Below are 26,004 nucleotides of genomic sequence, written 5' to 3'. Positions count from 1 at the left end.
TTTCTTTCCTCACAAACATAATCAGACCTGCTGCATACAAATGATTGTTTTCTGTGGCCTTATCACAAACTTTGTGTAAGGCACCAACCTGTTTTCCCATGTCTTGACTTTTCCTGTTCTGAATGTGTAATGTATCTGGGTTTTGGAGCCTGGAAAGGTCACAATGTTTGCTCTGCTATCTGCACATGCGCAGGCGTAGGTTAGCCCATCTGGACTCAAGTCAATACATGGGTTCTGGAGCATGGGGAAATAGAGGTGGGATGGTTAGGGGCAGTCAACAGATGAGGAGAAGCACTTTGGTCTGAGCCACTATTTCCCGTGTCATCTTCATCCGTTTTACACTTCCCTGTCTTGCTGCAGATTCAGATTTAGCAAAGAACTGCTAAGGTTAGAGTCATAGAGCACTACAGCTCATAACCAGGCCCCTTGGCCCATCTATTCCATGCCAAAATATTATTCCCATCAATATACACCTTGATCATAGCCCTCCACACCTCTCCCAACCACATTGTTATTCAAACTCCTCCTAAATATCAAAATTGAACCTGCTTCCACCACTTCTGTTGGCAGCTCATCCCACATGTACACCATCCTTAAAATGAAGTTTCCCTCAGGTTCACTTTAAATATTTCACCTTTCATCCTTAAACTATGACCTCTAGTTCTAGTCACACCAACCCTCATTGAAAAAGCCTTTTTGATATATCCTATCTATACCCCTCATAATTTTGTAATCCTTTATCTAATCTCCCCTCATTCTCCTGCACTCCAGGAAATGAAGTCCTAACCCATTCAATGTTTAACTATAACGCAGGTCCTCAAGTCCTGGCAATGTTCTTGTGAATTTTCTCTGTACTCTTATAATCTTATTAATAGATTTTCTGCAGGTGGGTGACCAGGACTGCACATGTCTTCTAATTAGACCTCAACGCCTTATACAACTTCAACATAACATTCCAATTCCTGCAGTCAATACTTAACACCAAAGTGCCAAAAATTCTCTTCATGACTCTATTTACCTGCGATACCACTTTCAAGGAATTATGAATCTGTATTCCCAGATCCCTCTGTTCTCTCACACACCTCTGTGCCCTACTGTGGAAGTCCTATCTTGCTTTATCCACCCAAAGTGCAACACGTCATGCTTCTCTGCAATAAGTTCCATCTGCCATTTCTCGGTCCCTTGTTCCAGCTGGTCCAGATCCCTCTGTAATCTTTGATGGCCTTCTTTACTGTCCACTATGACCCCAGTCTTGGTCTCATCCTCAAATTTGCTTATTGAGTTTACCATATTATCATCCAGATAATTGATAAAAAAAAATCAAACAACAATGAACCCAGCACAGATCCTTGCAGCACACTATTAGTCACATGTCTCCAGTCAAAGAGCAACAATCTACTATCATTTTCTGGCTTCTCTTTCAAAACCAATATCAAATCCACTTTACAACTTCATCCTGAACACCAAGCAACTGAAACTTCTTGACCAGCCTCCCATGTACAGCCTTGTCAAAGACCTTGTTAAAGTCCATGTAGACAACGTTCATTGCCATTCCTTCATCAACTTTCTTAGTAACCTCCTCAAAATCTCCACAAGGTTGCTTAGACATGACCTACCTTGCACAAAGCCATGTTGACTATCCCTAATCAATCCCTGGCTATCAAAATAATAATATATATGATCCCTTAGAATTCCCTCCAATAACTCACAGACTATTGATGTCAAGCTCTCAAGATTATAATTTCCCAGCTTATTCTTGGAGCTTTTCTTGAACAATGGAATAATATTAGTTACGTTCCAATCCTACGACACCTCAGCCATGATTAAGGACATTTTAAATACCTCTGCTAGGGCCCCTGCAAGCTCTGCACTAGCCGCCCTCAAGTTGCAAAGGAACACCTTGTCAGGCCCTGGAGATTTATCCATCAAAATTTGCTTCAGGACAGCAGGCAGCTTCTCTGTCATCCGTATACGGTCCATGACTCACTGCTGCTTTGCATCACTTCTGTGGACTGTGAGTCTGGCTCCCGAGTAAATATAGTTGCAACAATCAATTTAAGATCTCACCCTTCTCTTTCGGCACTATGCATAGATGACCACGCCGATCTTCAAGAGTATCAATTCTGCCCCTGCAATCCTTTTACTCTTCTGTAGGAACCCTTGGGGTTCTCCTTCACATTGTCTGTTAGAGAAAACTCATGCCTTCTTTTAGCCCTCCTGATTCCCTTCTCAAGTGTCTGCTAGCATTTTTATACTCTCAAGTACCTCGTTTGTTACTACCTGACTATACCTGCTATGCACCTCCTCAACCAGGGCCTCAATATCTCTCGAAAGACCTCCCACTTACCAAGCATGCCAGTAAAACAACCTATTCTAATCCGTACTGGCCAGGTCCTTTCTGATGAATTGGCCTCTCTCCAATTTAGAATCTCAGCCTGAGGACCAGATCTGTCTTTCTCCACAATTGTCTTGCAACTAATGGAATTATGAAACCTGGAGCCAAAGTCTTCCCCTACATACACGTCTGTCACTGCCTTGTCTCCTTATCTAATTGGAGATCCAATATCACATTCTCTCTATTTGGGACCCCTATATATTAATTAAGACCATAAGACATAGGAGCAGAATTAGCCTATTGAGTCTGCTCTGCCATTTCAACATGGCTGATCCAATTCCCTCTCATCCCCATTCTCCTGCCTTCTTCCCATAATCTTTCATGTCCTGACTAAACAAGAAACTATCAATCTCCAGCTTAAATGCACCCAGCAATCTGGCCTCCACAACCACCTGTGATAACAAGTTCCACAGTTTCACCACCCTTTGGCTAAAGAAATTTCTCCTTATCTCTGCTCCAAATGGACGGTCCTCTATTTTGAGGCAATGATCCTGGTCCTAGACTCTGCCACCAATGTAAACATCCTCTTTCCATCCACTCTACCTAGGCCTTTCGATAGGTTTCAATGTGATTTCCCTCCGTCCCCCCCCCCACCATTCTTCCAAATTCCAGCGAGTACAGGCCTTGAGACTTTAATCTCTGCTCATATGTTAACATTTTCATTCCCAGAATTATTATTGTGAACCACTCCAAACCCTCTCCAATGTTAGCGCATCCTTTCTTAAATAAAGAGCCCAAAATTGCTCACAGTACTCCAACTGAGGCCTCATCAGTCCTTACATAGCCTCAGCATTACATCCTTGCTTTTATTTTCGAGTCCTCTTGAAATGAATGCTAATATTGCAGTTGTCTTCCTCAACACCGATTCAACCTGCAAATTAACCTTTAGGGAATCCTGCACAAGAATTTCCAACTCCCTTTGCAGCTCGAATTTTTGAAATTTCTCTATTTAAAAAATAGCCTCTGCTTTCATTCCCTCTACTAAGGTGCATGAGCATACACTTCTTGACACTCGATTTCATTGTCCACTTCTTTGCCCATTCTCCTAATCTGTCTAACTCTTTCTGCACCCTCTCTGCTTCCTCAACACTACCCCCACCTATCTTTGTATCAACCCCAAACTTGGCCACAAAGCCATCAATTTTATCCTCCAAGGCATTGACATACTGTACAATGTGAAAATAAGCGGTCCCAACACAAACCCCTATGGAAAACTATTAGTCACCAGCAGCCAATCCGAGAAGGATCTCCTTATTCCCAATCTCTGCCTCCTGCCAATCAGTCAATGCTCTATCCATACTAGTGTCTTTCCTGTAATACCACAGGCTCATATCCTATTTAGCAGCCTCATGTGCGACACCTTGTCAAAGGCTTTCCGAAAGTCCAAGCACACAATTCCCACTGATTCTCCTTTGTCTACCCTGCTTGTTACTTCTTCAAAAAATTCTAACAGATTTGTCAGGCAAGACCTTTCTTTAAGGAAACCATGCTCACTTTGGCCTATTTTGCCAAGTGCCTCCAAGTACCCCAAAACCACATCCTTAGCAATCGACTCCAACATTTTCCCAACCTCTGACTTCAGACCTATAATTTCCCTTCTTCTGCTTCCTTCCCTTCTTGAAGAGTGGAGTGATATTTGCAATTTTCCAGTCCTCCAGAACCATGCAAGACTATTGATTCTTGAAAGATTATTACTAATGCCTCCATAGTTTCTTCAGCTACCTCTTTTAGGACCTTGGGGTATAGTCCAACTGGTCCAAGTAACTTATCTACCTTCAGACCTTTGTTTCTCAAGCACCATCTTCTTAGTAACAGCAACTGCACTGACTCCTGCCCCTTGATACTCTCGAACTTCGTACATCCTACTAGTGCCTTCCACAGTAGAGACTGATGCAGAATACTTATTCAGTTCATCTGTTATTTCCTTGTTTCCCATTACTATCTCTCCAATGTAATTTTCCAGCCGTCCAATATCTACTCTTGCCTCTCTTTTAATACTCTCTGAAAATACTTTTGGTATCATTATTGATTTTATTGGCTAGCATACCTTCATATTTCATCTTTCTCCCACCTCTCCTTGTTTTTCTGTAGTTGCCTTCTGAGGTTTTTTAAAAAATTCCCAATCCTCTAAATTCCCACTAATTTTTGTTTTATTATATGTCGTCTGTTTTGCTTTTATGTTAGCTTTGATTTCCCTTGTCAGCAATGGTTGCGACATCTTGCCTTTAGAATATCTCCTTTGGAATGTATCTATACTGTGCCTTCCAAATTGCTCCCAGAAACTCTAGCCATTGTTGCTCTGCCATCATAACTGCTAGCGTGCCCTTCCAATCAACCTTGGCCAGTTCCTCTCTCAAGCCTCTGCAATTCCTTTTTCTCCACTGTAGTACTGATACATCTGACTTTTGCTTCTCCCTCTCAAATTCCAGAGTGAATTCTATCATATTATGAACATTGTTCCATTAGGGATCCTTTACTGCAAGCTCCCTAATCAAACCCAGTTCAATATACAACACCCAATCCAGAATTGCTGATCCCCTGGTGTGCTCGACCATAAGCTGTCCCAAAAAGCCACCTCAGAGGCATTCCACAAACTCTCTCTCTTGGAAACTAGTATCAACTTGATTTTCCCAATCTACTTGTATATTAAAATCCCCCATATTAATGTAACATTTCCTTTTCGACATGGTTTTTCCATCTCCCACTGTAATTTGTAGACAACATCCTAGCCACTGTTTAGAGGCCTGTAAATAACTCCCATCAGGGTCTTCTTAACTCTACACATCAAGGATTCTACATTTTTTGATCCAATGTCACTTCTTTCCAAAGATTTAGTTTAATTTTTTTTACCAGCAGAGCCACTCCTCCTCCTCTGCCTACTTGCTTGTCCTTATGATAGATTTTGTATCCTTGGATATTAAGCTCCCAATTACAATAGTCTTTTGGCCATGACTCTGTGGTAGCCACAACGTCATAACTGCCAATCTCTAATTATGCTATAAGATCATCTACCTCATTTCATATATTGTGTGCATTCGAATACCACACCGTCAGTCCTCTATCTGTCACCATTCTACACTACATCTCAAGGACTGCAATTTTGGCCTATCATCTGCCTGGCCTTCCTGACAGTCTCACTATACACTACCTCTGCTTGTAAACCAACATCCCAATCCTCAGCCCGATTGCTCTGGTTCCCATTCCCCTACCAAATTAGTTTAAACCCTCCCCAACAGCTCTAGTAAACCTGTCCGCAAGGATATTGTTCCTCCTTGGGTTCAGGTGCAAACCCATCTCGTTTGTACAGATCATACCTTCCCCAGAGGAGATACTAATGATCCATAAATTGAAAACTCTGTCCCCTGCGCCAGTTCCTCAGCCACACATTGATCAGCCAGATCATCCTAGTCTTGCCTTCACCGGCATGTGGCACAGGCAGCAATCTAGAGATTGCTGCCTTGGAAGTCCTGTTTTGCCAGTGGTTGTGGGAAAAATTATGTTAAGCCTACATGCAAAGACAGGAATGAAACATTGAGCATGGTGGGACTAATATTCTGAGCTGTTTCTATTTTAGTGCAAGGAGTATTGTAGGTAAAATAAGAATGAGCTTATTGCATTGATCAGCACGGGATTATGATATTGTATCCATTAGTGAGGCTGGCTGCAGGAGGGGTAAGACGAGCAGCTCAATGCTCTGGCATTTTGTTGTTTTAGGCATGATGGCGGGGAGATATTAAAGGGGAAGGGGTGTCATTACTTGTTAGGGAAAATATCATGGCAGTACACGAACAGGACAGATTGGAGAGCACGTCTACTGAGGTTATATATACATATCAAATATCGCTATGATGATTGTACGTTCTAGTATCAATTGTTTGGCAACAATAAAGTATAAAGTATATAGGTGGAACCAAGGAATCAGAAAGGAATGACCAAGTTAATGGACTTAAATTATAGATCTCCCAAAAGTCAGTGTGATTTAGAAAAGCAAATTTGTGGAGAGATAGAAGACAGTTGTAAGAAAAATAAGGTGGTGAAAGTAGGTCATTTTAACTTCCCACATATTGATTGAGGCTTTCATATTGTAAAAGGACTGCATAGAGTTTGTCTAGTAATCATAATTCTATTAATTTCAAGAGAATTATGGAGAACGATAGGATTAATCGTGTTGAGAAAAGCCAATTTTGATGGCATCAGAAAGGATTCAGCAGGTGTGGACTGGGATAAGTTGCTTTCTGGCAAAGAAATGCTTGTTAAGCAGGAGTCATTCAAAAGTGAACTATTGAGAGTACAGAGTTTATGCATACAGGTTAGAATAAAAGGTAAGGTTAACAGGCTTACAGGACTTTGATGTATGAAGGATATTAAGGCCTTGGATAAGAAGAAAGAGGAGGAGATACATAGCAGGTAAAGGCAGCACAGAACAAATGATGCTCCTGAGGTGTATAAGAAATGCAAGAGAACACTTTAAGAGGGTAACTGGAAGGGTTAAAAGAAGACATGAGATTGCTCTGTGAAAGGATAGCAAGGGACAAATTTGATCCACTTCAAGATCAGTGTTGCCATTTATACAAGGAGCTGAAAGAGACAGGGGAGATATGGAACAGATTTTTTTTTGCATCTGTATTTACTCGGATGATGGACTTAGAATCTGCAGAACTGAGGCAAAACTGCAATGAGGTCATGGTCCGCATCCGTATTACGAAAGAGGAGGCGTTTGCTGCCTTGATGCAAATTAGGGTGGATGTCGCCAGGGTCTGACAAGGCAACACTTAGTGGAGAGGGTACTGCAGAGATTGTAGGAGTCTTGGAAGAGGAATTTATGTTGAATTAGCCCCGGGTGAGATGCTGGAGGATAAGAGGATAGCAAATGTTCTGTTGTTTAAGAAAGGTGCTAAGAATAAGTCGGGAAATTATGGACCGGTGCATCTAACATCAGTAGTGGGCAAGTTATTAGAAGATATTGCGCAGAACAAGATATATAAAATTTAGATAGACAGGTCCTGTTTAGATATAATCAATGTGGCTTTGTGTGGGGTAGGTGCTGTCTAACTAATCTCACAGAATTTTTCAAGGAGTTTACCAGGAAAGTTGATGAAAGAAAGGCAATGGATGTTATTTACATAAACTTTAGCAGGGCCTTTGACAAAGTCTCACATGGGAGGCTGATCCATAAAGTCTAGTGGTGTCAATGCTGGGTCTGTTGTTGTTTGTTATCTATATCAATTATTTGAATGATAATATGGTAAACTGGACCAGCAAATTTGCAGATAGGCATAGAGGACAACAAGGAAGGCCAAAGCTTGCAGCAGGATCTGGGTTATTTGGATAAGTGGGCTGAGGAATGGCAAATAGAATTTAAGCAGACAAGTGTGAGGTGTTGCACTGTGGGAGAACACACCAGGGTAGGACTTACACAGTGAGTGATAGGGCACTGAGGGGTGTGGTGGAACAGAGGCATCTAGGAGTACAGATCCATAATTCATCGAAAGTGGTGTCACAGGTAGATAAGGTCATAAAAAGAGAGCTATTGGCACATAAATCAATATAGTAAGTACAGGAATTGGGATATTATGTTGAAATTGTGTAAGATGTTGGTGAGGCCTAATTTGTATTGTGTGCAGTTTTTGTCACCTACGTACAGGAAAGATGCAGATAAGATTTAAAGAGTGCAGAGAACATTTACAAGGATGTTGACAGGACCTGAAGACGTGAGTTATATGGAAAGATTGAATAGATTAGGTCTTTATTTCCTGCAATGTAGGAGACTGAGGAGAGATTTGATAAAGGTAAACACAGTTGTTAGAGGTAGCCACAGAGTAAATGAAAGCAAACTGTTTCCACTAGTTTGAAGGTGAAAAGTGAAATATTAAAGGACAACCTGAGGGAGCCCATTCTTTATTCAGAGGGTGGTATGAATGTAGAAAGAACTACCAGCTGAAGTGGTGGATGATGGTTCAATTACAACATTTAAGAGAAGTTTGGCTAAGTATATGGATGGGAATGGTATGGAGGGCTATGGTCCAGGTGTAGGTCGATGGGACTAAGCAGAATAACAGTTTGGCATGAACTAGATTGACCAAAGAGCCTATTTCTGCTTGTAATATTCTATGACACTATGAAGTTGATTGTATCGCAATTTTGAATCTCCAGGCGCTCATTGTATTGCCACATCTAATGATCTGTGCACACAACTACTCTTACAACAGGACAAAGCATTGCCACAGAGGAATAAGACATCATGCCTCTCCTCTCAATGCAATCTCTCTGCCTAACATCTGCCTCAGATGTTCTTCCTTTTTTTCCTTGAGTTGCTTAACAAATGTATCCAGATTAGCAGGATTGAAGGATCTATCCTTTTCAGATAGTCTTACCAATGCTCTCCTTTTCCCAGCAATGTTCCTGTTCACTTGTGAAGTATGAATTACCTGGTGAGAACTCAGCAAACAGTACTACTGTCTCCAGCATGTCCAAGTATCATTCAGACAGATAGACAGTATGAGTAATGATGAACAGATGGCGTAAATTATGCTGTATTTCAAAAGCCAGTGAAAATGTCCTCCATCAATGAGGAGGTTTTGTGCTTTCTTGCTGCACCTTTTATTGCATGAGAGAAATATTTATGGGAGGTTAACATTAGTGAGAAATTCTAATGTAAGGTCTATGAATCTCGTGCTCACTCTGCCCATATGGTAAAAGGTTCAAAGTTCAAAGAAGATTTATTATCAAAATACATACATGTCACCATCTACAACCTTGAGATTCATTTTCTTGAGGGCATTCACAGTAAATAAGAAGAAACACCACGGAATCAATGAAAGACCATACCCAACAAGACAAACACCAATGTGTAAAAGACAACATACTGTGCAAATTCAAAAAAAGAAAAATAAAATAATAATAATAATAATAATAAACAAGCAATAAATACCAAGAACATGAAATGAAAAGTCCTTGAAAGTGAGCCTATAGGTTGTGGAAGCAGTTCAGTGATGGGATGGGTAAAGTTGAGAGAAGTTATCCCCTCAAGAAGCTGATGGTTGAGGGGTAATAACTGTTCCTGAACCTGATGCTGGAAGTCTTGAATCTCTTGTACCTCTTTCCTGATGGCAGCAGTGGGAAGAGAGCATGGACTGAATGGTGGACGTCCTAGATGATGGATGCTGCTTTCCTGTGACAACGCTCCATATGGATGTGCTCAGTGGTGGAGAGAGATTTACTCATGATGGACTGGGCTGTATCCATCATCTTTTAATGGCTTCTCCATTCAAGGACATTTGTGTTTTCATTCCAGGCTGTCATGCAACCAGTCAATATATTCTCTACTACACATTCATAGAATTTTGTCAAAGTTTGAAATAAAATGCTGAATCTTTGCAAACTTCTAAGAAAGTAGAGGCGCTGCTGTGTTTTCTTTGTAATAGCACTTCGAGTGGGACACAGGACAATATCTCTGAAATAATAAAACTGAGGAATTTAAAGTTTCTGACTCTCTCCAACTTTGATTCCCCCAAAGAGGACTAAATTGTGGTCCGGCAGTTTCCTCCTCCTGTGGTCAATAATCAGCTCCTTGGTCTTGCTGACATTGAGTGAGAGGTTGTTGTTATGGCACCACTCAGCCAGATTTTCAATCTGTCTCCTATGTGCTGATTCATCACATGGCAATGGTTTCGTCAACAAACTTAAATATGGCATTGGAGCTGTGCTTAGCCTCACATTCATAAGTGTAGAGTGAGTGAAGTAGGGGACTAAGCAGACAGCTTTATGGTGCACCTAGATTGATGGTAATTGTGGAGGAGATGTTGTTGCCAATCTGAACTGACTGGGAACTGCAAGTGAGGAAATCGAAGATCCAGTCATACAAGAAGATATTGAGGACAAGGTCTTGAAGCTTATTGATTAGTTTTGAGGGGTTGATAATATTGAATACTGATGTATGCACTTTCACTGTTCAGAAGTCTCAGGGTTGAGTGAAGAGTGAATGAATTGGCATCTGCTGTTGACCTGTTATAACGGTCGGTGATTGGAGCAGGTCCAAGTTGCTCCTCGGGCAGGAGTTGGTATGTTTCATCACCAACCTCTCAGAGCACTTCATCACATTGTATGTAAGTGCTACCTGATGATATTCATTGAGGCAGGTTACCACATTCTTCTTAGGCACCAGCATAATCGAGGCCTGCTTGAAGCAGGTTGGGTAACTCCGACTGACAAAGCAAGAGGATAACAATATCTGTGAACTCTCCAGCCAGTCGATCAGCACAGGTCTTCAGTACTCAGCCTGGTACCCCGTATGTTCTGGATTCTTCCATGGGTTCACCCCCCCCCCCCCCCCCGAAGGATGCTCTCATGCCATTTCAGAGACTGAGATCACAAGTGTTCAGGGGCTGTGGGAGTTTGTGAAGGTGCCTCTGTGTTTTGATGGTCAAAGGCATTGAGCTCATCTGGGAGCAAGTTCCTGTTGTCACCTATGACGCTTAGTTTCACTTTGTAGGAAATGATAGCATTCGAGCTCTGACACAGCTGTCGAGCAGTCTTCAGTGATTCAAGTTTGGTCTCAGAGGAGAACTCTGTTGGTAAGTAGAACGGACGGCACTAAATCATTACATGTTCCAGGCTGGGGGGACAAAAGTGCAACAGAACCGTTATGTCTGAGCACCATGAACAGTTAATCAAGAAACAGGGACCATTCACTTTTTGCATTCTCCAAATCAGCAATCCAGTCCATCCATTCTATCAAGAAGCCCTCAAGTCTTACCGGCATATCTGGCGTGTCTGAGGTCAGCCATGTCTCCGTGAAGCACAGAACACAGTAATCTCTCATTTCTCTCTGATACAGAAACATTGCCCTTAGTTCCATAATCTTGTATCCTTGACAACAAGATACTGGGTAGAGGAAATTTCATACCCTGATGTTTTAGTTTAGCTTGGAGTTCTTTCCTCATCCATCTCTTCGGGCTGTAGCAATGTACCACCATCAGCTTAAAGGTGTTGTAGCTGCATTCATGACAGTTGTCCGCCGAGTCCTTTAGAAGATCGTGAAATCCCTAGTTCATTAAAATGTTTCAAAAGTACGTAACTTAAAGGGAAATTACAGGCTGCAGATTGCAGTGAAAGTAGTTCAGAAGTAGAAAAGATTTGAGATAATATATGAAATCAGTCTTTTTGTCAATCCACTCCAATGAATGTAGTCTTCAATACGGTCAGATGTTAAAAACTGTCACCTTCAAGGAAGAAATTCTAAAATCTTTAAAGGTGTATATCTGTTCTACGGAACAATATAGTAACTTAAGCCTTCAGTAGTTGTCACTCAACTGCATAGCCCCAGCACTTCATGGATCTAAAAGGCTGTGTTATGGATTGTTAGACAAAGGGCATCCTTCAGAAATTATTTTGCTATCAGACATTAGTACAAATAAGAACCAATCTCCAAAAAATTAGAACCTGTCCAAATGTAAACTGCAAGCAGTAATCAGTGTTAAAAATAAAAGAAAATAAAAATAAACAAACAATGCAGTCTACAGAGGACAGGCTACTGCCCACAGCAGGAGATCCTTCAAGATATATGGTTCACAAACTGATATGACAAGAAGATGTTTTCCTATGCAACAACCAAACATAAAGCAATGGGGTATGTTAATTGATTTACATAAAACCAGGCATCTTCAGCTAAATTATTTTGCATCATGTGATAGAGATCAAGAAAAATGACAGATTAGACTATGTTTATAATTTAGTGCATCAAACATGTACTTGCTCTGAATATCAGTAAATGGGGTGTTGGTCAGCCCTCATGACACTAATGTTGGGTGCAAAAACTGCTGGAGAACTTAATGGGTTAGGCAGCATCTGAGCAGAGAAATGGGCAGCCAACATTCTGGTTAAGACCTTTCGTCTGAACTGACCCATAACATCGATCATCCATTTTCCTCTACAAATGTTGCTTGACTCTGAGTTTCTGCAGCAATTTGTATTTTGCACCAAGGTCTAGTATCTGCAGTTTCTTGTATCTTTGTTAATTTGGGGTGCTTGGATTCTCTGTCCTCAGAAGCTTTTAAATCATTTTTCTGAATTACTCTGTACCTGCAAACATGTTTGAACATTCATTGATGTCTTGTCACTTGCATGTGCTCCAATCGTTCAAGTTCAGGTTCATTGTAATTCAACCATATACGGTATATGTATACCGCCAAATGAAACAAAGCTCCTCAAAGCTCCAAAGAGACATAAAAATGCATATAACTCATCTGACATAACACATAATGTAATACTACCACAAATAACTTAACAAATAATCAAATATATTCCACAAGACAAACATTTAGCGTCATGTGTATTTACAACACAAGTCAAAAAGTAAACAGTATAATGCTACTGGTGCTTCTAACTTACGAAACCTGGGTAGTGGCAGAGAGTTCAGTCATCTCACAACCTGGGGGAAGAAGCTATTTCCCATCCTAACAGTTCTTGTCCCAATGCTATGGTACCTCTTGAGTGATGGTAGGGGTCAAAGAGATTATTGGATGGATGGGAGGATCCTTGACAATGCTAAGGGGCCTTGTGTATGCAGCACACTTGATAAATATCTCAGCCAGGTGGAAGAAAGACAACAATGATTCCCTCGGCAGTTCTCACAATCCTTTGTAGGATCTTGCACTTAGATGCCTTGCAATTCCTGTACCAGAGGGAGATGCAGCAAGTCAGGACAATGGTGCTCCTGTAAAAATGGTTAGAATGGGAGGCGATAGCCTCACTTCCCTCAATCTCCTCAGGAAGTGGAGATTCTGCTGTGCTTTATTGACTGAAGAAGTGGTGTTGAGGGACCAGGTGAGATCACCCGTTATGTGCACTCCCAGAGACTTGGTGTACCCAACTCTTTCCCTGAAGAACCCACTTATGGGCAGTGGAGAGTAGTCAGCCTGTTTCTTCCTGAAGTCCACAATCATCTCCTTAGCCTTGTCTATCTACATTGAGACTCAAGTTGTTGTGCTCAACTATTCTACCACCTCCTCTCTGTATGCTGTCTCATCTTTGCTGTTGATGAGACCAACCACTATTGTGTCATGAGCAAACAACGATTCAGCTTGAGCTGGATGTAGCAATGAAGTCATGCACCAACAGCGTTAACATCAGTGGGCTGAGCAGACAGCCCTGGGGGGTATCGGTGCTAGATTAATTGTTGCCAACACAGACTGGCTGTGGTATTGTGCCAAAAAGTCCAAGATCTACTTGAAGAGAGAGGTGCTGAGACCCAACGAGGACAGATCTCCCACCATTTTCTGAGGGATGATAGTATTAAATGCCAAACTGAAGTTGGCAAACATCATCCTGGTGTATGAGGCACCATTTTCCAGGTGGGACAGAACATAGTGTAGAGTAAACGCTATGGCACTGTCTGTGGACCGATTTGTGCGAAACGTGGACTGGAAAGGGTCCAATGTAGCAGGAAAATAGGACTTAATGTGGTTCATAAACAGCCACTCAAAGCACTTCACTGTTGTTAACGTTAGTGCCACTGAATGGTAGTCATTAAGGCAGGTTACTGTCTCCCTGTTGGCCACCAGAATAATAGTGGCTGCCTGAGACCCTGTAGGGACAGTGGACTGTGCCAGAAAGATGTTGAAGATGTCTGTTAGAACCTCTTTTAACTGGGCTGCACAATCTCTCAGCATCTGACCAGGCATGTTTTCAGGCTCCACAGTTTTACATAGGTTGACCCTGGCAGAGGTCTTCCTCACACCAGATGCGGCCAAACAGAGTGGCTGCTCTTTGCGAAGGGGGGAGGGTGGCTTCTTCACCAGCACAGTACTCTGTGCATCAAACCATAAATAATTAATTCAATAGGATCAAAATGCTGAAGTTAACAATATCATTGTAGTGATCAAAATTGTATGAAATCACCTGTTATCTTCTTTGTTCCTAATAGCATAAAGCCTCAATGTACTTTGACTTTGGAGAGATTCTATTAAGAACATCTCCAACAAACTGCCTGCTTGTCCTAATGAATAAAGATCTTTTGCCTCTATTAGCTCAGTTTCATAAAGTGGTGGCTTAGTGGCAGCATATAAACCCTGTCCCACCACCACCAACACCCAAGGGAACATCATTAAGGCAGAGTGCCTGCAGAAGTAAAGAGGCAGAGACCAGCAAAGCTTGTAACTTGTACTTTTCCAACCTGATGGCATGAACATTGACTTCTCTAACTTCTGTTAATGCCCCTCCTCCCCATCTGTTATTTATTTATTTATTCTTTTTCTCTCTCTACTTTTTGTCCCTCTCACTATACTCCTTGCCCATCCTCTGGGCTTCACCCCTCCCCCTTTCTTTCTCCCTGGGCCTCCTGTCCCATGATCCTCTCATATCCCCTTTGCCAATCACCTGTCCAGCTCTCGGCTCCATCCCTCCCCCTCCTGTCTTCTCCTATCATTTTGTACCTCCCCCTCCCCCTTCCACTTTCAAATCCCTTACTAGCTCTTCCTTCAGTTAGTCCTGACGAAGGGTCTCAGCCCGAAACGTTGACTGTACCTCTTCCTAGAGATGCTGCCTGGCCTGCTGTGTTCACCAGCAACTTTTATGTGTGTTGCTTGAACTTGTACTATTACTTACTTCCCATTGACCCTCACAATAAGGTCAACTGATGACTCACTAATCTTAGCCTCACACTTTTTAGACGCAACAGACTGATATGAAAGTTGCAGCAGCAACCAAGATCATTCTTTGTTGTTATGACTATTGACGGGGGTGGAAGGCTGCTGAGGAAACTGGAGACAGTAGAAAATTGTAATAGAAATGGGTGAAAATCAGCAAGGCATGAGTATATTAGACTGACTGAATTTGGTGTCAATATACAAACGTATTTAAATATATATTCTGAATGTCTCACTAATCGCGAAAAGAATAAATTAAAATGCAAACTTAACTAAACATGTTTGGCAAACCCTTTGCCTGCATTTGTCACAATGTGTGATGATGATATTGAAAGGCATCAGTCATGTCATAAAAATATCACCAAACAGAAAATAGCATGCAGTAGTTTTATTAGGCTCTGATCTCAGGCAACTTGTTAATTGCTTTAACAACAATGATTTCCTGCAGTTGGTGCTATGGAATCAATGTTACCAGATGACTTAAATAATGCTCCAGTTTCTATTTACTGAATACTGTACAAAAAGACTTTGTACAGAGTACAGTAGCATAGAAATACCTCAGTGCCTTATTAACTGGAGATACACAGGGGAATCTGCACTTGTTTAGAACATAGACCATGGAATATTACAGCACAGTGCAGGCCCTCTCAACCCCTGATGTTTAGTCAACCATTTAACCTACCCTAAGATCATTAAACTTACATAGCCCTGCATGTTTCTGTCAGCTATGTGTGTAAGGTTTTCTTAACTGCCCCTAATGTACCTATCTCTACCACCACCCTTGGCAGGGCCATTCCATATACCTACCATTCTCTATATAAAGAACTTACCTCTAACATCCCCCCTATACTTTTCGCCAATCATCTTCAATTATAATCATAAGCTTAGTTCACTCACTTCAATGACAAAAGCCTTCCCTGTTTCCAACTGCTGCAGCAAAATTCAGTCACAAAAGGGCCAAGGCCTTTGTGTTGAAGGGCCAGGTCAAGTGCGGGTCATGGATGTCTGGGTGAAATGCACAATGTCTAAGTGTGCATTGCACACCTTAACATCACTGCACGTATACAGTGCCCTCCATGCATCGCATGCCTGGAACAAGTATAGCAAACTGACACACCTGTGCACCTAGGACAAGCTGATTTTTGATCAATTTCAGCCGCACACCACGCAAACCATTGCAATGAAAAGCTGAATTTCTCAGCCAGTATCTCGCAAAATGTTTAATAAAACTATCATTTAATACAACTGAATAGAATAACTATTCAAAGAAATAACCTATATCAATTCCACTGCCTCAGCCATAGATTTGGTAGTGCTGAGGGCCTAGTGATTCACAGAAGATGTTTTGTTCTGCAAAGAAGTCAATTTACTCCAGAAAATAAGAGTCTGATTATAAAGTAGATGAAAGAGAAAATACAGTAAACACTCCTAGAGTAATTTTATGTAGGAACTAAATCCTTCCAGTGCGTCAGCCTCTTATGAGTTTAACTTTCCGAATGACAATACAACTGATGTCTAGGATCCCTGATTTAAATAGCCTTCTGCAAACACCTCCCTTTGGAGTATACCCACAGCTCATACACTGCAGTAATTCAAAGCTGTAGCTCACCACCACCTCCTCAAGGGCAATTAGAGATGGACAATTAAATACTGGCTCAGCCCGCGATGCCCACATCTCTTGAATGCACAAAAGGCAGGGGAACGTAAATGAGGAGGGATCACAAAAGATTATTTTCAGAAGTTTACAGTCTTGAGATTAAGTTAATTTCATAATGTTGACATATCGAAAATAATAAACTGATAAAATATAATTCAACAGTTTACTCCCTGAGCAAGCTGAACAAATACTAGGTAAGGTATTGTCTCTTTCAGATGAGTTTCATGAAGTTCTCCATTTTTAGAAAAATAAAAGGCGATATCAAGATGCAATTCATTTGGATGGATCTTTGTTGTAAAGCTGGAGACAGCAGTCTGCCAACCACTATACTTCTTTTCCAGCATAAAAATAATATTTTTAAAAATGTAAAGGGGGTTTCTGGTTCATTATTACTTGCCTTGCACAGTCACACAAAGTTTACATTGATCCTTTTGTTCACATAATACAAGAGCTAACATAACGTAGAGAACAGCAAGGATTCAAAGATATTCTGCTCTATTGGAACTAAACTGATTTTCCATGAGTTGGGCCTACTAAAACAGCTGACGTTTTAAAATAAGAGCTGAAACATCTAGTTATAGCACTCAGTTAATGCACACTACTTGATCAGAATCACTTCAAAGATGATTTTCACTTTCTGTTACCATGCCTCCTCTCTTTACTTTCCAAATTGGTCACTAATGTAATTTATGAATCCACTGAACCAATGACATAACCATATTTTTCTAGGTCTAATTTAAAAGAATCTACTGCAGTTTTACAGTTAACATTTTTGAAAGTCTGGAAAAGAACACATTTTGACAAGACTCAAAGTGAGAAGCAAGTAAATACAGACAATTTAACTTCATACCACACCATTCTCCAACACCTCCATTACTAGAATTTAGATTCAACGTTTTAGTTTCTCAACATAACTGGAGCTTATTAGAATAATCTTCATAATCTGGAAGAAAAATATTTATAAATGATTTCCAGAACGTTCTGTAATTAGCCCTTAGCTTCAATAATGTGGCAATACAGTGTCAACATTTCATACTTCATCAGCAGAGGAAATGAAGCTGACCTTCGAGTGTTAGGGTTGAACCATCAAGATGATCACCCTTTAGACATTTCACTTCTATTGATATACATTTGTTGTGGTTTCACAGATGGTCCACTTGCATCCCAATTAACATACTGCCCATGGCCCAGCTTTCATTCAATTGCTAGCCAGCATTTCTACAAAGTCCATAGGTCAGCCATTCCTCCCCCAGTCCCAGTCATCAGTGGTTAAATTTTGTTCAATGTTTGTCTTCCATTGTGTTGGCAGGTTAAACATTGCCCTATAACCTGCATTAATTCCTTTAAATATCTGAATGTATCGAGATGGGTCTAGGTTCTAGTTCTTGGTCAAATATGCTAATATGCATTATAATGGTGATCACCAATTTCTCTTCAGTTCCATTATAGTCTAAGGAATTACATTTCATTAGAGTTCAATACACATACAGTGCCATATGGGACATTTAACAAGCAAATCAAGAATGTGTTTATGCCTCACTGTTTCAAAATAAATTCAGTTAATTTCTTTATTTTATTGAAGGACTCTTTTTTAAAAAATCTATTGAATCAGAAAAACTAGGAATACTTTATGTCTTCTAATTTTAAAATAAAATTAAAAATCAGGAATTTAAACATGTTGAGTGTGAAAGATGAGATATTTCAATACAAAGTGGCTGGATTTGAATGTACTGGTCTCAAAATTACATGGACCATACAGCACAGGAAGAGTCCAAACAGTCGTTGAGAAAGTACAGAATTAGAAATAATAAGACAGAAATTTGTTTTGTGATACCTACAAATCTATATTGCAACCACCACTATGAATGCCAAAACCTATTAAAAAATTACAATGCTCTACAATAACAAAGCTGCAGAATTAAAGAGAAAGGAGCTCTTTTTAAATTTGCCAGGAATATGGCTGAGTTCCTCAGACTGAGGTAGAAAAGACTGAGTCTGAAGAACAGAAAAGCATACGAATATATTCAAATAATTTCTTCCAACAGGTGATCACAGGACATTATTGGTACCAGATGGCATCCTGAAGTGTTATACTAAACCATAGGAGAATGTTGTAGGTCTACAGAGAATCCAGATGAAAGGCAAGTGCAGCAAAACAAGGCATAAATAATAAGGCACTACACAATAAATACTCCACCAAGTCACAATTTGTCTTCAAATTTGAATGTCGTCAAACTGAAATACTTCTGGCTTTGCAGATTCAAGAGCATTTTCAAAAAGTCATTTAACAGAAAAAACAATTTTCCTCCCAAAACTGTATGTCTAGCTGTTAAATTCTGCAATAAATCTAACACTTTCATGATACTGTAATTGTGTTATCAGAGTATCGGGCATGCACATTGTCAGATTAGCAATCTAAAGATTACTGAGGCATTTCTGATCTAGTTCACAAAAAGACAATAATCAACAAAAGATTTATGTGTTTTTATATGCTCCCATTTTTTCTTATAATACATGTCACAATTATTCTTCAAGGTACTATTTTAGAGCTTGTCACATAATTGAAACCATTCTGTGTTACAGGAAAAAAACATATTGTAGTCGTATTAAGCCACTAAACATGTGAAGACGTTTTTTTTTAATGTCAATGATATAATAAGAAAGATCACCACAGCAATCTACATTACCTAAGATTTTGAGAAAATAATAAACTATTAGCAGAGGTCTGTAGATTCTTGAATGACAAAATTAATTAAGATAATATAATAGGTTTCCGGAGCTTAAATTGGCCTTTTTATGGAGGATGGTAAGTGGGAAGAACATTGGAATAAGCATGCCAGGGTATAACAAAAATATAAATAAGGGTTTCAACAGTAGTTCGACTAAAGTGGAATAGAGATTGGTAATACAAGGGTGGAAATAGATTTGATAATGACTGGGTGTACATTCAGAAGCTCATCTCTGGGATCAAGTTCAAACCAGCTGTGCATTCAATATTAAGGGACAAAATTGATGTCTGTTCTGTTCCTAACAGCCGAGAGATTGACAAAATGTTTTCTTGATTTCCTGTAAATTAGGGAAACATCGCTAATTCTTTCACTCAGACAGCCGGCTGTGCCTCCCATATTTCAGCTGCTGTTCGATCCATGAATGGTTTGGAGGAAAATGGCTGCGTTCGATATCCGTGCCTCAGATCTGCTGAGCAGATGCCTAGTTATGCTGGAAAGTTATTATCATCACATCACAAGGATTCAATGCACAGTTTTGCAGATATTTTCCACAGTCCACACGTCAAGGTGAGGGAAAGTTATCTATTTCTTCCTGTTAGTGTGTTTCTAATGATCTCTCCCTACTACTCTCTACAAGTTCGGCTCCCAAGACATGGAAGCATGCTCTGTACATGTACTGTGAGGGCAGCTTCAGAAGACAGCACCAACAAACTGCCACATCACCAGCCGCATTAAGCAATTTAAACTCTCACCACACCACTCTATCGCCAACACAATGTGCTTGTGGCATTTGACACCTGCAACACAGATGGCAAAATCTCAGCAAAGCTCCCTTGCCAACACCTGGGAAACATTTGATCTCAGTCCAGCCCAATCACCTTTGTCCCGTCTTTTGTGACCTGTGGTTTGCCTTGCTGCTCCTGCTATGAATGCAGCCAAGTTACTTGATAACAAGCCCTTGTAATGCAGACGGCTTCCGATGGCTTCAGAAGATGAACGTGAGCAACGCTGGCTCTAACTGGCACAGCTCTGGCTTCACAACCTCTCTGAGAGTGGTAATTGCCTAGGTTAGCTGCCCTTTTGGGAAATAGTAAGAGCAGAGCCTGATTGACACTGGAAGGAGCTCAGATGTTGTTATCGGTTCAGAGGAGAAAAGATTCAGACTCCATGGAAGTACTTACCCTGATGCAGAACATCCGTAATTGTGGCAATCTATAGGAGGACCAATCATTAGATGCCATGGCATATTCTAAGCAATGAGGAGTTCCTGACTCCACACAAAGAGTAGAAGCAAACTCTACTTTTTCTTATTTGGTCCATGAATGGACAGTGATGGTTTGATTACTATATTACACATAAAAAAAAACACAATTTGTGATTTTGTAATTGCCCATATTTCATTATGCATATCACATTTTACTTCTAGGCCCCTGGAAAATCCAATTATAGTTTTAAAATCCATCCATCTGTGTTTTCTGTTGTTTCTTTCTTCTGGGAAGTCGGAGGCAGAATGCTATTGCTGTCATTCCCATTGCAATATAGTGGCTGAGACGAAGAAAGGCATAATTATTGGGACCTGAGAATGCAATATAGTGGCTGAGACGAAGAAAGGCATAATTATTGGGACCTGAAAATTAAAAAATAGTGGCACTCTCACAGGCTAATCAGCAGGATACTGTTAATGACATAACCTAATTTTTAGTTCTCAGTAGCTGACTTCAGATCAAAAACCACCTGCTCTGGGAATGCAAATCTTGATATGTACGGGCCATTCCCAGGTTACAGACGTCAGGCTTATTGATGTCTTACACACCAATGAGCTCTCATAATATTATTAAATTCAAAAGTCCAAAATACATACATGCATGAATGGCAGAATTAGCTTCCCCTCTCTTCTCCAGTTCTAGTAATTGCTATCATCAATCCTCTGTGCTTTTGTTATCATTCATTACAATGCTGTGGAGATATGGTCACAATATCGAGTAATTTTTGTGTAGTTGCTAGCTTAGGGACAAAATCAACTTCTGGATGTCTGTAAGAACAGAAACTGCTCATTATTCAAGGATAACCTGTATTGCTGCTTAGAATCAATACATACCCAAAACAGGCTTGTTGTTTTTCACCCCTTTTCTGTCTTATCTCTCAATCGTTTTCATAAGGAGATCACTACTGCAAATTATTTATTGTGATAGATTTCTGCTTTCATCTTTGTTCCTGTAAAAACTAGGTTCAACTATATGGACCGGGCATAGTAAATTCTATATAGCAAGCAGTTTTTCCTGGTCCACATGGCTGAACCTAAATTTTTCGGTTCAGTTTACTCGCTAATATTTTAAGACAATAAATTTATTGTGTTATTAAAGTAATTAAAACCTTGTAGGAAAAAAAAATTTTTATAAAGAGATTTACATATTCTGCAGCAAATTTACATTTCTAGCCAAAGTGATTAGAGTCCTCAAAGAATTAGAAGATTAAAGGAAACCAGAAAATGAAAGAAATCATAAAGGTCAGAACAGACCAATTCATTCACAAATGAGAGAAAGTCTGCAGATGCTGTATATCCAAGCAACACACACAAATAAGAGTACAGTTGTTGTAGAGTCAGCTGAAGGGTCTCGGCCTGAAACGTCAACTGTACTCTTTTCCGTAGATGCTGCCTGGCCTGCTGAGATCCCCCAGCATTCTGTGTCTGTTGCTCAGACCATTTCATTGTTTGGGGCAACTAATATCATGTACACTAATATAGAATATTTATTTGCCCGGTACAAGAGCATTAATAACCATCTATTCCAATGGGAAGCAGATGGACAAAGAAATAGGTCCTGTTCCAACTCCAAAAAGGAAAACTACTGCTCATAAACTTAGAACAAATAAATATCCAACTTATCAACTGCCAGGTAGTTCATGGTTCTAATTTAGAAAACAAGTAATTTGTCATCAAAAAACACTAATTGCGGGGTGTTGAAATCACAATCCTAAAAGCAATTCCCCTTTATAGAATAATTATATCAGTTAGGTATATATTTTTAAAAGGCTAAGGATTCTGTATGCATTTCCATAAATTATTACAATTCTGTTAAGATGAAATGTATTACCACTACAAGGGATTTCAGCACTCATACTTGTTAATACATTTCCAATATTAATATCCAAAAACATTTGGAACAAAGATGACAATAAAACATGGAATTTTTGACAAACAGAAATAAAATTCCACCTCAATTAAATTTTGAAGATTATAAAAATTTGCACTCTAGGTAGTCACATAAAAAATTGCGATTATGTTAATAGAACTATTTTCATACAATAATGCAGGAGTTGTAGTTGGGCATTATTCAAGCAAAGGAATCCATACCTGGAGTCATTGAGCCATAGAAGAAGGACCCTTCAACCTAATTTATCCAAGGTGACCAAGGTGTCTTCCTAAGCTAGTTCCTGACTTGGCTCTATCCCTCTAATTTTTTCTGATCCATATACCTACCCAAATGTTATAGCTGTACCTACTTCTTCCACTTGCTCTAGCAGCTTGTTCCGTACAGGCACGGTTCCATGTGAAAAAATTGGATGTCAGCTCCTCTTTAAATCTTTCCCTTTTCTTTTTAAGCCTATGCCCTCTGGTTTTAGACTCCCCACACCCAACGGATCAAGACTCTAACCATCCACCTCATCAGTGCCCCTCTTGATTTTATAATCCCCTATAATGTCATTTCAAGGAAATCGGTCCCAGTCTGTTCCCATAAACCCTTCAGTCCCGGCAACATTCTTGTAAATAATTTCTGCAGCCTCTCTGGCTTAGTCACATACCATGTCACACGAATTTCCCATTCATCACCAGTAACTACTGTCTTTTTTATTCTTTTCCAACCAAACATGCAGGTGTTCAGAGATATGAAGGAGGAAGTACCCTCACCAAGATTATCTGAAAAATCTACCTGTTTTGTATGAACTATACACACGGATCTGTGGTGCATCTTATGTTTCTTTTGAATAATAATTGTTGCTTCAAATTTGCTTTTCTTCATGTTCTTCTCTCTGGCCTGAAATAATGTTTATAAAAAAAATACCACAGCAGACCACAAGGACTTCATAAGTAAAGAGGTCCTGGGAGTTTATGAGTATTTGTCAGTAGATTGACTTGTTGGATGTTAGGAATTCAAGTGAACTCATATTTCCCAAGGTTCAGAACTCAACTTACTCTATGAAACATCACAATAAAGAGGGAGTAAAAAGGGATTTAAAGTGCTATCCTTGGGTCTGAGTTACATAAGGTCTGGTGTGAATAATGGTTAGTACCACTTGTGGGGCTTAAATTATACATTAAATTATAATATCAAATAATGTTCATACCATCCATTAAATGAAACAAAAAATAATGTCAGTTGTGTCCTGCATTTCTCATTGATTTTTAATTGCAATCTCTAAGCACCAAGTACTAATTACTGTATATGATTGTTATACCACATGGACATGGAAGAATGGTGGATTTACATTTGATTTTTCAAATGAGTTATAAAAGAAAAGTATCATGCTGGAATTAAAATATTCACTTCTATTTTTTTCTAAAGTTTAAAAAAAAGCATAGATTATACTTAGATTGAAAATATCATTAACTGTTACTCATTTATATAATTAAATAAATCCTCAAGCTAGATGATATGTAATTGTGCATTCTTGCACTGAGATAAAAATTAGACATAAAATTACATATACTCACAGAACTAGGAAAGAATAAGAAAACTGCTGAGTTCGTGAAGCTTTTTACCCAAATTAATTACCTACATTTGAATACCCATGTCTATCGACTCTAAAATATCAGTCCATGAGACAAAGTAGCAGAATTAAGCCATTTGGCCCATTGAGTCTGCTCTGCCATTCCATCATGGCTGATTTATTAGCCCTCGCAACCCCATGCTCCTCCCTTCTCCCCATAACCTTTGTTGCCATGACTGATCAAAAATCTATCAACCTCGACTTTAAATATACTCAATGACTTGGCCTCCACAGTCATCTGTGACAATAAATTCCACAGTTTGACAACCGTCTGCCGAAAGAAAATCTTCTCCATCTCTGATCCCTCTATTCTGAGGCTGGGCCCTCTGGATCTAGACTCCCCTAGCATAGGAAACAACCTCTTCACATTCATTCTATCTAGGCCTTTCAATATTCGATATGTTTCAATGAGATCACTCCCCATTCTTCTAAACTCCAGTGAGCACAGGCCCAGAACCATGAAACATGTCTCATACACTAACCCTTTCATTCCCAAAATCATTCTCTGAACCTTGTCGCATACCTTTCACTAGTTCTTAAAAAACAGAGTGGATCTGTTCAAAGGCATGTTTATTCTAGCATGAGAGATATCCTCACCTCATGGATGGAGGCTGCATCTGATTTACAGCTTATGAAGTTTGGTTTTAGACATGTTTTCATGCTATGCTCCGGCTATTGTCTGTTTTGCAAATGTCTGCTCCTCCACTTCGGTACTGCTGCACTTCTCAAGGCAATCAGTATATCAAGCTCCCCTTAGTTATACAATGTACAATGATGAAGACATTACATGCCTCTAGACATGTACATATTTAAATAACAGCAAAATACTATGGGATTATACAGGCTCCATTTTTTGTCACATTATAATATAAAATACATAAAAATCTCAGTTTCATATATATTTCCACAACAACCTATCGACACTGTTTAAAGCACATTTTTTTCTTAAATAAGGAGCCTAAAACTGTTCTAAATACTCCAGATGTGGTCTGACCATTGCCTTATAAAGTCTCAGCATCACATCCTTGTTCCGATATTCTAGTCCTCTCGAAATGAATACCAGCATCACATTTGCCTTCCTTATCACCAACTTAACCTGCAAGACAACTTTTAGAGAATCCTGCACAAGTACTCCCAAGTCCCTTTGCATTCCTGATTTTTGAATTTTCTCTCCATTGAGAAAATAGTTAATGCCTTTATTCCCTTCTACCAAAGTGCATGGTCATACTCTTCCTTGCACTATACTCCACCTGATATATTTTCTCAATGTGTCTAGGTCCTTCTACAGACTCACTGCTTCCTCAACACTTCCTGCCCCACCAACTATCCCTGTATCATCTGCAAACTCGGTCTCAAAGCCATCAATTCCATCATCCAAATCATTGACATATAACGTGAAAAGTATCCCAACACCAACACCCATGGAACATCCCTAGTCATCAGTAACCAAGCAGAACAGGCCCCTTTCATTCACACTCTTTGTCTTCTACCAGTCAGCTAACCTTTTATTCATGCTCGTAGCTTTCCCATAATACCAAGGGCTCTTATCTTGTTTGGTAAACTTGGATGTGACACCTTGTCAAAGGCCTTCTGAAAATCCAAGTAAACAACATCCACTGGCTCTGCTTATTCTGCCTGTTGGTTCCTCAAAGAAGTCCAAACAGATTTGTTGTTGTGTATTTAATATTTCAGTAATCTTATAAGTATATTATTTGATTAAGCATTCTTCATTGTTTATATACTTCATTAGGATTATATGTAAAATACGTGAATTGCATACGTCATGATGCTACCGCGCAATACATACGG

Source organism: Mobula birostris, chromosome 15 (genome assembly GCF_030028105.1).
Source record: "Mobula birostris isolate sMobBir1 chromosome 15, sMobBir1.hap1, whole genome shotgun sequence".
NCBI classification, from domain to species: Eukaryota; Metazoa; Chordata; class Chondrichthyes; order Myliobatiformes; family Myliobatidae; genus Mobula; species Mobula birostris.
This window is presented reverse-complemented; position numbering follows the sequence as displayed.